The sequence below is a fragment of the Colletes gigas genome, unplaced genomic scaffold (genome assembly GCF_013123115.1).
Source record: "Colletes gigas isolate AHSC1104 unplaced genomic scaffold, ASM1312311v1 Colletes_gigas_Sc00014, whole genome shotgun sequence".
In the NCBI taxonomy this organism is placed as follows: Eukaryota; Metazoa; Arthropoda; class Insecta; order Hymenoptera; family Colletidae; genus Colletes; species Colletes gigas.
The window spans coordinates 1933572-1945182 of NW_025106643.1; the positions used below are offsets into that span (position 1 = coordinate 1933572).

Sequence of the window (11611 nt, forward strand, 5' to 3'; positions counted from 1 at the left end):
GTCAGACTACGAAAATGATGTTTAACAGTTAATTTTTATTTATTACAATTATGTAGGGTCGTATGAATTTTCGAAAAAAACATATTATAGAAATAAAACATTATATTCTACAAGCATACAGATAAACGAAGATCAATTTTCACGTTTATTCGATTAATTTCCAATCTTTCATTTTTTCATGCACCTTTTATTAACACCAGAGTAAAATGTGAAAAATCTTATACTGTAAATGTTCATTCACCGATCGAAAGGATGGAAAAGAACGTATCGCTATTACGAGTAACAATAGTCAGACATTTGCTACAATCTTCCCATTATATTCGTCCTGGCGGGAGTAATTGGATCTAATAGCCGTTACAAACGGATTGTTTGGTAGCAATGCTATCGTATTAAGGTCTCAATGATACAGATTAGTGAGAACGTGAAATCAGTCTTAACAAACAGAGGTCTACGATTACGCGGGGTCATAAACGGTTAACTACACGTGTGCAAGGTACACGTTTAATCGCAGAGTTTTAGGTATTTTCCACCGTTTGCGCGGCCAGTTCGAAGTTCTATTGTTCGTAAACGTGATCGAGTTTGTTCTGTGCGCGAAAAGACCGGTCGAAGAGCGACGCGAAATGGTGTAAGTGAAGGCTACACCTACGAAAGAAAGGTGCAGGAGTAACCGCTATCCAAGCTACGCGCGCGTATGCCTCTTACGATCATAAATTTCAGCATCGATCCTTATTCGTCGGGGAAGAGTAACCGATTCGATTGTTCCGCTTCCGCTCTCCCTTGTTATTGCGCTCGCGAGCCTAAGCGAAACTGGGAGCACGCTGCGACGACAATGTTTTCGATCATACACAGCTTCCAGGTTGCCTAACAGACCTATCTTAGATTATATCTGAGGCATAATCTAGGGAATTTAATGTATTATACTTCCTCCTGTCAGAGAGCATTCTTTTCTCTTGTCGATGATCAGTACTTACGTCTTCATTGGTCTCGGTTTCTTGGTTTCCGGTCTCCTAGTTAGTAGTCCTAGAGTTCCCCTAAAACTGTACGACACCTGGTATCAGACTTTTTTAATTATCTTTATAGTTTGTATGTATAGTGTATTGGTTTTTAGTTAAAAGAGACTGTTTTGAGGAGTTAGGTTCTGAGTCTATGCTAGGTTTAGGTACTAGGGGTCCAGGTTGCCTAACAGACCAATCAACGATTATATCTGAGCCATAATCCATAGAATTTGTTGTACTTCCACCTGTCAGAGATCATTTTTCTCTTTTGTCGATGACCAGTAGGTCTTCCTCGGTTTCCGTTCTCCAGCGCCAACTGGACGCGTCGAAAATAAAACAGAATTAAGGGGAGTTCCCCTAAAACCGTACGGCACCTAGGACCAGACTTTTACTATCTTTTATATTTTGTATGAGTAGTGCACTGTTTACCAGTTTAAAAAACTGTTTTAAGCAGTTCCGTACCCCGCTACTAGGGGGTCATCAAATGTTTGGTCCAGGTTGCCTAACAGACCAATGTACGATTACACCTGATCCATGATCCATAGAATTCGTGTTACTTCCTCCTTGTCAGAGGCCATTCTTCTCTTCCCTCGATGGCCAGTAGGTCTTCACGAGCCTCAACTTCCGTTCTCCAGCGTCAACTGGAGAACGCGTCGAAAATAAAACTCTCTCTCTCTCATCGAATTAAAAAGCGTTCGAAGAGTGTGGAACAATGATCTCGCGGGGCCGTTCTCTGCGGGGGTTGATACCGTTAAGAGAGACGTGTTCGCGGACCGATCGACGGAAAGAGAGAACGCGAGAGGAAAGAGAGGGAAAAAGGCACAATTGAATGTTGGCGGACCCGTGGGCGGGACGCGGTTCGATTGTTTCTTTATCGCGATCATCCTCGCTCCTTCTTCTAGCGACGGCAATGGCAATCTCCACCACCGATCCGCACAATCGTTCGTGTACCAGACGCAAGAGATTTCTATATCGTTAGGCTTGTATCATTGTCCTTCTCGCGTCGCGCGACGCGTCGGTTCGCGCCGCGCTGCTCGGTGGGTGCGCTCAGAATGCACCTTCTCCGCGGCATTCCACGCGGAAAGAAAACCGATCGTTACCTTTTGCACAATTGCATCTTGCGGAACGTAACGGGTGATCGGCGGTCTTGGGGGGATCATCGATTCGTCTCGATCGAAACACCCCCGCAGATCGAGCGCGCGCGTGGTTTCTGCCCGGTGTCGTGGCATTTGCGCAACAGAGAGCGCCCGTTCGTGAGAAATCGGCGAAATTTTCGGTGAAACGATCGTACACCGAGGCGCGAAACGTGTCGGAGCCAGATGGATCTTTCAGGGGTGGGGGGGGGGGAGGGGAACAATAACACAGACAAATGGTAGTTTCGTGCGTTCGACTTTTGCGGCCGGTTTTCCACGGCGCCTTTGTCTGAGAATGGCCGATCTAGGTGTTCCCAACCTGAAATCTAATACGCAACGGAATAGCTTTCCCGTGGCCCGCATTCGCGACCACCCTTTTGGTCGTTGGCTCGCGATCTGCCCAGGTCGATCGGCGATAATCGAATTACCGCGGCTACGAAATAGTCTAAATAAGGCGAGGACGGATAACGGGCCACGGTTATGCAACGGGGATGAAGAGGGGAAAGAGAAAACCGAACTCGCAACGGAGATTGAATTTAGCTCGCGTTTAGGAATTCATGACTACCGGAGGAGAGATTGGCCGTGACGCGGTTCCGTGACAAATACGCGGCTAAAGTTCTACCGGCACCCCGATTTACACGATAACCCCTCGCGTTGCATTTGCAACAATGTCTTGGTCGTGACTCACTCGGCAGAAGTGGAATCTCTGGTACCTTGTGACTGCAACATCCCTGGCCACTGACAACTCGTGCACGCTTTCCTGAAACCGACGGGACTCGGATGTTTGCTCGCGGGAGAGACCAACGGAGCCTGCATCCTGGTACTCCGTCGACCTCGAATTGAGCTTTGATCTCCGCGAACGAGCCACTTAATACTGGCGAGGAAAAGACAACGGTTGAAATTGACCAATTTTCCTTGGCTGGCGATCAAATGACAAAAGTGGACAGTAGGAGATATCGATGGAGATTAATCGAAATAGTAGTATTGTTGACTGAACTCTATTAACCCTTAAGTGGTCTCTCAATCTCAATTGATGTATCAAGTGCACTATCGTGTGAATATGATTGCACGCAAATGGAATAGTAAACAATGGTCTTCGTCAAGATTCATTAATCCTGGAATTACATACTGAAGTTTTTCTTCGACCAGTGAATTAGAAATGTGTTTGAAACCATATCGAAACGCTCGATGGACCCTAAGTGGGGTGCCCAATTAGAGTTTGATCGGTAACCTGTTATACTTCCGAATGAAATCGAACTGAATTGCCCCATCAGATCCCAATAACACAAAACAAGAGCCATATGCACCGTTGGGGGTCCGAGAAATAAGTGTCTTGAACCACCTGGCGCAGAGAAACCAAATCCTCAACGATCGTATAGCGTGTTAACAAATTAGGAATTCGCTTCTCTGTAAAAATTCTGTTTTTCGATCGATGCCCTTACTAGATCGTGCAATTTGACTAACGATCGTGGCAATAGTTCAGTTTCTTAAAAGAATCTATTGCTTCATTTCGAGGGGTCGATCTAGCGCTTGTGAGAGCGCAACCCCTCTGGTGGCGAGCATAGGAATCGACGCCACGATAAGATCATTCAAGTGACATGAGAACAAAGTTATTTTATAAATGAAAAGAAGCTTGTTTCTTTAGAATGAAGGTGTTCATTTTTTCGTAGATTGAATAAATTAAAAAGAAAATTTGCCAACGGTCCTGCCACGTTGAATGCACCGGTTCTCGTCCGATCACCGAAGTTAAGCAACGTTGGGCGCAGTTAGTGCTTGGATACTGCGTACTGTTGGCATTATTATGTAGTGTTTATAGTATACCTTTCTATAGAGTTTGTAATTGGGCATGGTTAATATTGAGAAAAAAAAACAAAATTACTTCGTAAATAGTGAACGATATTTGGTAAAATCAATTTGAGAATTCATAAGAAACAAGAGTGTCTTTTCATTTATAGTGCATCAGCATTATAGTGTATGAATACGAGGAGAGAAAAATACATTTTGATATCATTCTTCCCATTACGTATACTCGATATCAATACTCGCTTAATTTGTGTACCAATTTCCTCAAAAATTATTTCGAAGAAGATTAGCATTGGAACTACCAAAGTGGTCAAAATAACCCATTCGAAATTTCCAATAAAAATTGTAAAAAATTTACTCGACTGAAATTTTAGTTTTCTATAAGAAAATGTGTAAACACTTATTTCTATTGCATGATACGTTTCCTCGAGTATCTATCGTTTTAATTGCTTTGGTACTTCTAGTATCAAGGTGGAAGTTTAGGTCAGTTCGATCACTATCACACTCTCGTGTTTGCATCCATTTTACCTTCCCATCTCGAACATATTTGGTTCCTTATCACTGTAAATCTCCTGCAAGAATGATTCATTTCCAAGAGGGGCCAAAAAATGGCCATTTTCTACCCCCCCAACTTTTCTTCTTTTCCAAGTGTCTTGTACATTTTCCCCCAATACTGTATGAGGTTTCAATGACTATTTTCTTCTGTTACATACATGAAAAATCTAAAAATGTGCCAAGTGTCTTACGTTGTTCGATAGTGTGCGTGGTTTGGAGCGTTTTGATTTTGTCTGTCGGTGTACGTAGACGTTTTCCCATGGAAAGTCGTCGGGATGATCGCGGATCCGCCTGGTCGCGGGTTTTCCGAGGGTTACGATCGTTGGCCCTGATAGCTCCCTCCCCGTGTTGGCATCGGTGGCACGCCACGAGGCGGCCGCATAGCGCAGCGTGCGCGCACGCCGGGCGCAGACTTCTGGGATTTCGCAACCGGCACTCTCGCCACTCCGGAGATAAAGAGAAATACCTGAGAAGGTGCAGGTGAGGTAAGGCGCAACGTGGCGTCGAGGGGGAGAGGAGGAGGATAGCTTCGCCACGGTCTAACACAAACGGCCGCGGACGGAGGAGCGAGCGAGAACGTGGACGCGAATCCGCCGGAGGAGAGACGGAGGAGGAACGTCTCGATACGGGAGAGAAGGCAGAGAACGGAATATGGGATCACCTAAGGTTAGGGTTCGCGATGCTGCGCCCACGTACCTATTGTCTCTAACTTTCGTGCGCTGCGGGAAAAAGGATGCGAGTTGCCTACGGTGTACCACGTGCACCGTTCGACCCCTTCTCGCCATGGGATGCCCCGATATTCTTATTTCCTCCACGGGGAACACCGCGACACGGAGAAAGACGGATGCGTCTGCCATACGCCAAACGAAAGTGCAACCCTTGCACGATCTCCAACAGATTTTTTAAAACCAAAGTGAGATACACGAAGATAGCTAGCAATTATAAATGTACCCTCAACAAACGTAATTACTTGAATGTATCACGCACACGTGACAACAGTGGCCAACTTCTGCTAGCGAACTCACGTACACGTGACAGCGGCCATCAAAGTGGTAACCATCTGAAAAGAAAAGTTTTCCCCGGCCGGTTCCGGTGGATTCGAGGCTCGAACGTTCGCGCGTCACGCTTTATCATTTTTTCACCGCGAACGATGCAACGAGCCGCGTCCAACGACGCTTTATTCGCGGCGACTATTAATTCTGACACGTTACCATGGGACGAGATTATTGAACCGGTTCTAATCTGGATACGTTATGACGTCACGAACCAACACAAGCGACATCACCGACCGCGGATTCGTCACCGTGTCGACTAAATAATTACGCCGATCCCGAGCGTCTCTTAAGTACCGTTATCAGACATGTCTCCAGCACGAGACCGTCGTACATCATCTTTCGTTGCAATGGTCGATCGAATGGAAGCCGGTCGGTCGTAAATAACGAAACTAGTTCTGTTCGCCACAGTCCACGCACGCTGGATGAAATTATTTAAATCGAGTCCGGTATCCTTTTTTTCGACGTAAATCGAGTTCGCCTCGTACGCTCCGTTTGGTTTATTTGATAGAAAATTGTTCAGCCAGCCTTTGACAGCGAATTCGTAGCGTGTAAAACAATTTGCTCCGTCTTCTCGGTGGTGGATCATCGCGTTTTTCATTTCGAAAGATGTCTAAAACGTCATCTAGTTCAATTTACTAAAGTGACTCTAATTTGGGAAGAGTGTGAAACGGGGCACACGTATCTACGAACTATTCTTCGTTATTTGCACCGAATTGGGTTCCAACGCGTCGCGATACACCCTGTATATAGCCCTATCGTTTGTCAGCAGATTCTTTCGACAGCCAGCAGATTCGTTTATAAATAACAATAGATTGTAAACGAACGGAGCGCGAGGAAATCTGGTGACTCTAGTCTGTTGAGCCGGGTGGCGGCCACCAACGTTGTGCACGACTCTGCCCGATGGTTCCCACCTACCGTAGTCGCGCGATCGTCGGCTCTAAACGTATCACAGTTCTTTAACAATCGTCCCGTACCACCGAGCTTGTAATTAGACACGATATTCGTGTCAAACGCGAGCTCGAAAGACTTTCACGAAAGGCAGAGCGGCGAGCGTGCCGGTGTTTTGCAACTCGGCTCGGTCATCTATACTCTAATCGCATCTCTGCTACGTTTTTTCACTTACTCAACAAGTGTTTCATCTATTTTTCGCGTACGCTATTAATATCGATATTGATCGCGCCCAACGTTACACCGCTGAATACATTTATTACGCATTATGCGGGAGAAACTTTTCCGACAGTTTTCACGGCCCTCGTACGATTTTATTGCAGGAATTTTGATCCTACTAATCGTATAGTATGCTCAGAGTGTCGCTTTTATAGGAAAATCGGGGAATATTTCCCACTTTATCCTTTCTTAATTATTCAATTCGTAAACGAAGATAGCGATTTCGAGTGTAGTATTATTTATTTTCTTGTAGTCCAAACATACTAGTATATAGTGGCGATATCTCCCGCGCTCGCCAGCAGAGGGCTGCGCTCGAACTTTCTCTCTCACAAGTGCTCGCTCGACCACCCATTGAGAAGAAGATACAATCCAATGTGTAGCCACAGTCGACCCTTCAGACGACAATAATTCAATTGGATCGTTTACCTTAACTCCAAACATAATTACAACGATATCAATCGTCCAATCGTGGAACCTGACCGCACAAAAACCACACCGTGAACATTTGCAATGCTCAAAATGCGGAAAGGTTGCATTTACCCGTTGTAGTCGGCTTCGATAACATGTACGACACGCGACTATCGTGATTGTTGCGTCACGCGATATCAGAGACACGAAGGGTGGTGTCAATGTCACTGTCGTTTCACGCACGTGGGAAGTGTTTTCGCGATTTTCGCGTTGCACGCCTATCTTCGACGGTGTTACGTAAACACCGAAAGGGTTAGAGGCTTCGAAAGTCCCATCGATGACGCTATTCTGAGAACCGTTAAGTGGCGAACGCTTACACATTGTTCGACCGTAGTTCGATCCGCCCTCCGTTGTTGCCGCTCCGATATTCTTTAAACGATCTTATTGTTCGGTTTCGCTCGAACGTGCGTTACTTTTACACGAAATTAAATAGCACGTTGCATCAGCGTCGGGATAGAGGCTCACCCGCGACTTTTTTCCAGGGAACGCGACGGGGTTGCGCGCGGCGTTTCGCAATCGGATTTAATTTCGATCGCTTCTGTGCCATTCTGCTCGCCGTTTCCGGGTGCTCGTGCATCTCGCCTTGGAACCGTGGATTCCGCATCGTGACCGGCCACCACGCGGTTATCTAAGATCTAATCAAGTAATTAAGCTTTTAACAGGATGTGCATCGCGCCGTTAGAAAAAATAAGCACGTCGTTTAGCTGTAAAAGTCCCCGAGTTATTCTCGATCTCGCTCTGTCCATTCCTCTGCAATTGTTTACGCTAGAAATAATTTATTTTGTGGCCCTCGTAATGTATTATAATACTTCAGAGTGCAACCCACGATAAAGAATAGTACGCGACAACACAGACATTAAAAAATAATAATCCTCGGAAGCTTCGTTCAGTTCGTCGTTAGTTCGTGAAAATCAGAGCGAGGGATTAAACGTCATTTATAATAAAGAGTATTCGAGGAATTCAAAAAATAACTTCGCTCCTGGGGGCGTAGAACACGATGAAATTCATTCATGCTTGTCATAATGTTTTTTTGATCGGTTGTCAGTTATTATTATGAAACGATGTAGCGTTTCTTGTTGCGAAAGAAAATAGATATTCTTCGTTAGCCGTGACAAGCATTTTATTTAATACTTTCGCCCAGCCGATTTTCGGCTTTCTTTAAAATTAATACAGTGACATTTCTACGGATAGCTTGTTTATATCAATTTACAGTACATTTGTCCGACTGGTCGGTACCGAAATGAAAATAGAACGTTCTGTGTTTGTTAAGGAAATGAGATCCAGTGGAATTGGGACTTTAGATAGATGGGATTATGAATACAGAAAAATATATTAAGTGGGTAAAAAAACTAAGAAATTGGGGGATTCCTGTATAAAATTACTTTAATCGAGAGTATGGATATGAAATTGAAAAATGGTGTATATTAGATGCTAATGTCCCATGGGGAAAGCGGAAAAGCAGGATTTTTTAGCAAAATGCAGTTGGCATTTAAAAGTAAGCAAAGATTATATTAAAAATTTAATAAATATTAAGTCTTCCTATATGTACGCGTCGAGTTTTACATCTTAAAGCAATATTTCAAACGTATCATGGAATTTTATGGAAAACAGTAAACCTCTTCTCGTCAACTCCCTCGTCATTTGACTAAGTCATATCGTGGCTATAAAATTACTTCGATCTTTTACTAAAATGTACTTCCATGTTTCTTAAAACTCTATTTCCTATTTCGAGTTATTAAGTCAAAAATCATGGAGTCAGGCTCAAGCACCAGATTAAATATAGACGATTAAGTATATCGTCATATCGTGGCTATAAAATTACTTCGATCTTTTCTTAAAATGTAGTTCCATGTTTCTTAAAACTCTATTTCCCATTTCGAGTTATTAAGTCAAAAATCATGGAGTCAGGCTCAAGCACCAGATTAAATATAGACGATTAAGTATATACCATTTTGATTGATCTCGATATTTCAACTATCCACTTTGGTCCCCAACACGCGGCCATTTTGGTCCCCGTTTCGTGCGTTGCTTCCGCGTTTCCTGCACGAATTACGTTTCCGTGGAGTCGATGGACGGAATATTTCCCCCGGAACCTTGCCATTCATCGGCGATAGAACGATCCTCTCGGATGTTGCCTTTCTCAGAGAGAGAAAGAGAGAGACCAGGCCCTGCGCTCCTTACCCCCGTTATCCCTGCTCCTCTCTAATCGTTCACGCAGTAATCGTTTGTGTCCCACTTAACTTGGATAGCGTGGGATAGGCCCTTGGGAGATGATAATTACACGTCGCGTTGCGGGTCGACCTACGGGCATGCCGGCACGACCGTATCGTACCGTACGTTACGGCCGTGCACTCTCACCGGTACACTCTCTGTCCTCGCCTCTCTCTCTCCCTCTCTCTCCTATTCGCGTTATCCGTCCCGTTCTGGTCCTGGGAGCCGCGAGCCAGGCGTTCGACACCGTGCGGTACTCTCTGTACTATCATCGCCGACCGTCCGTGTCCTCGCCACGAGTAGTACCGGTAAGTACCGGGGTCGAACGCGCGGCTGCAACGGTACGACCTCCGTATCGCGCTATCGTCAAGCCCTAGCGCGAGCAATGCCGCGATTAGCGCCGCATAATCCCGCCACCTTCGTCCCGGAACGGTTCCCTCGACGATCCCGAGGCTTTCCGTTACGCCGGTTCCCCTCGTTTTGGCGGGAAAAGCACCGGACCTGCTCACCAGCGACTGTCTTTTCCCACGGGGAGCGGGCGTTCTCCGCGATTGAAAAGTGTGAGAAATACCCGGGAAGTTCGCTTCAGCCTCCTGACGTCGGTATGTCTCTGGTAGATTCGTTTCTGCGTAGGAGGATCGATCTTGATCCCCGGTAGCGCGGGACATTCGAACGTTCCCTTCTCGCGATAGATCGAAGGTGGACGACGACGGAGTTTCGGGCGGATTGGCCATAATATGATAATAGCGCGAGGCACTCCCCACGGCGGGTCCTGTCTCTATATACGTTCGCCTTCGTCTTCGAAGTGAAAGGCGGGCGAGTCGGCGGCGAGCACGCTAGTTTATGCCGCCGCTGAGCCTATGTCTATGCCTATGCCTGAGCTATGCCCGAGCTATGCCGGCACGGCACGGTTGCCGCAAGGTCCCCCGCTGCCCCCCTCGCCGGGGGGGGTCAGAGGTCGGCTCACCCACTCCCCTCCTGGCCCTTCACCTCCTGTCCTCCAATCCTCTCGCCTCTCACCTCTCGGGGCTCTTTTGCCGCGCCACCGCTGATCTCCTCGTTGTCTTTTCGCTCCTCCGCGATCTCTTCGTCTCTCTCGCTCTCTCGTTACCCTCCGCGATTTTCCCTACCTTGCCAACCGACGCCGTCCTCGTCGCCAGGTCGAGATGCAGCCGTTCGTTCCTGTAAAAGACGGGCCAACAGGATCTAGCGTCGCGGACAGATGCGCTATCGGGTCGCCTCGGACGCGGATCCGTTTCGATCCTCGCAGACGCATCGACCACGCGATCGCACGCGTTGAGAAAGTTTGCCCCGGAGATATCGCAACCAAAACGCGCTTCTTTTATCGCCGTCTACCTTGCAATCAATTTTTAATGATTTTATTTACGAATAAAAGATCGACGTCGAGAATATTTGCAAAAGATGATTAACGATTAGTCGAAGGAACGAGGCTAAGGATAGTCTATTTATGCAATTCCTCTGCCCTATCAACGAGTAGCTCGGTATAGTTCTACAAGAGATTTCTTGCTCCCAGGAGTTTAGCAAATACATATAATTTAGGGACCCCCAAAATCGCTGGACTCACGATAAGATTATCCCCCTAACTTTAAATGCAAAACTGAGATCCGCTGTTGATCTTCTTTTCTCCAGAACACACACCAACATTTCGAGGATGTTACAGTAATTATGACACATTAGATAGGTATCCATAGTTTTCGTAGTTTCTATTTTATGTGATGTTGGATAAACGAATTCAAAAAGGATATTTATATTTAGAGGGTCCACCAAATGCTTACTAAACCGTATAGTATGGAACGTTCACAGTGGGACCACTTTAGCAAGAATGAATAGTGACTTATCAACGTAAATATTGACTAATAATAATTGACGGGGTTCGAAGCGATTTGGGCATGTACAGTGCAAAGCTGGAAAGATGACAGTAATAAACGAGAGCTAAAACGCGCGTTGTATAGAGATGCGATTAATCCACAACGGGCAACGCGCATTCCTTCCGCTCATTATCTTTTCAGCTTTGCGCGGTAAACGCGCCTCTGGCATTCTTGGAGCGTACACGCTTGTTCGCGACGCGTGCATGTCATTGCAGGAATATTAGAAATTCACCCTGGAGCACGTGCTGCGTGTAGGACGCCGTGTATAGGTGATAACGCATCCTTTCGCCTCTTAGGATATCGTAAGAGCCTCTCGGGGATCGTACAAGTTGGAA

The 11611-nt window shown here is 46.0% G+C and overlaps 1 pseudogene; it reads left to right on the forward strand.

Annotated features, from left to right (window-relative positions):
- Positions 1-3823: 3823 nt before the first annotated feature.
- On the forward strand, positions 3824-3924 carry LOC122399697 (annotated as a pseudogene).
- Positions 3925-11611: the final 7687 nt, after the last annotated feature.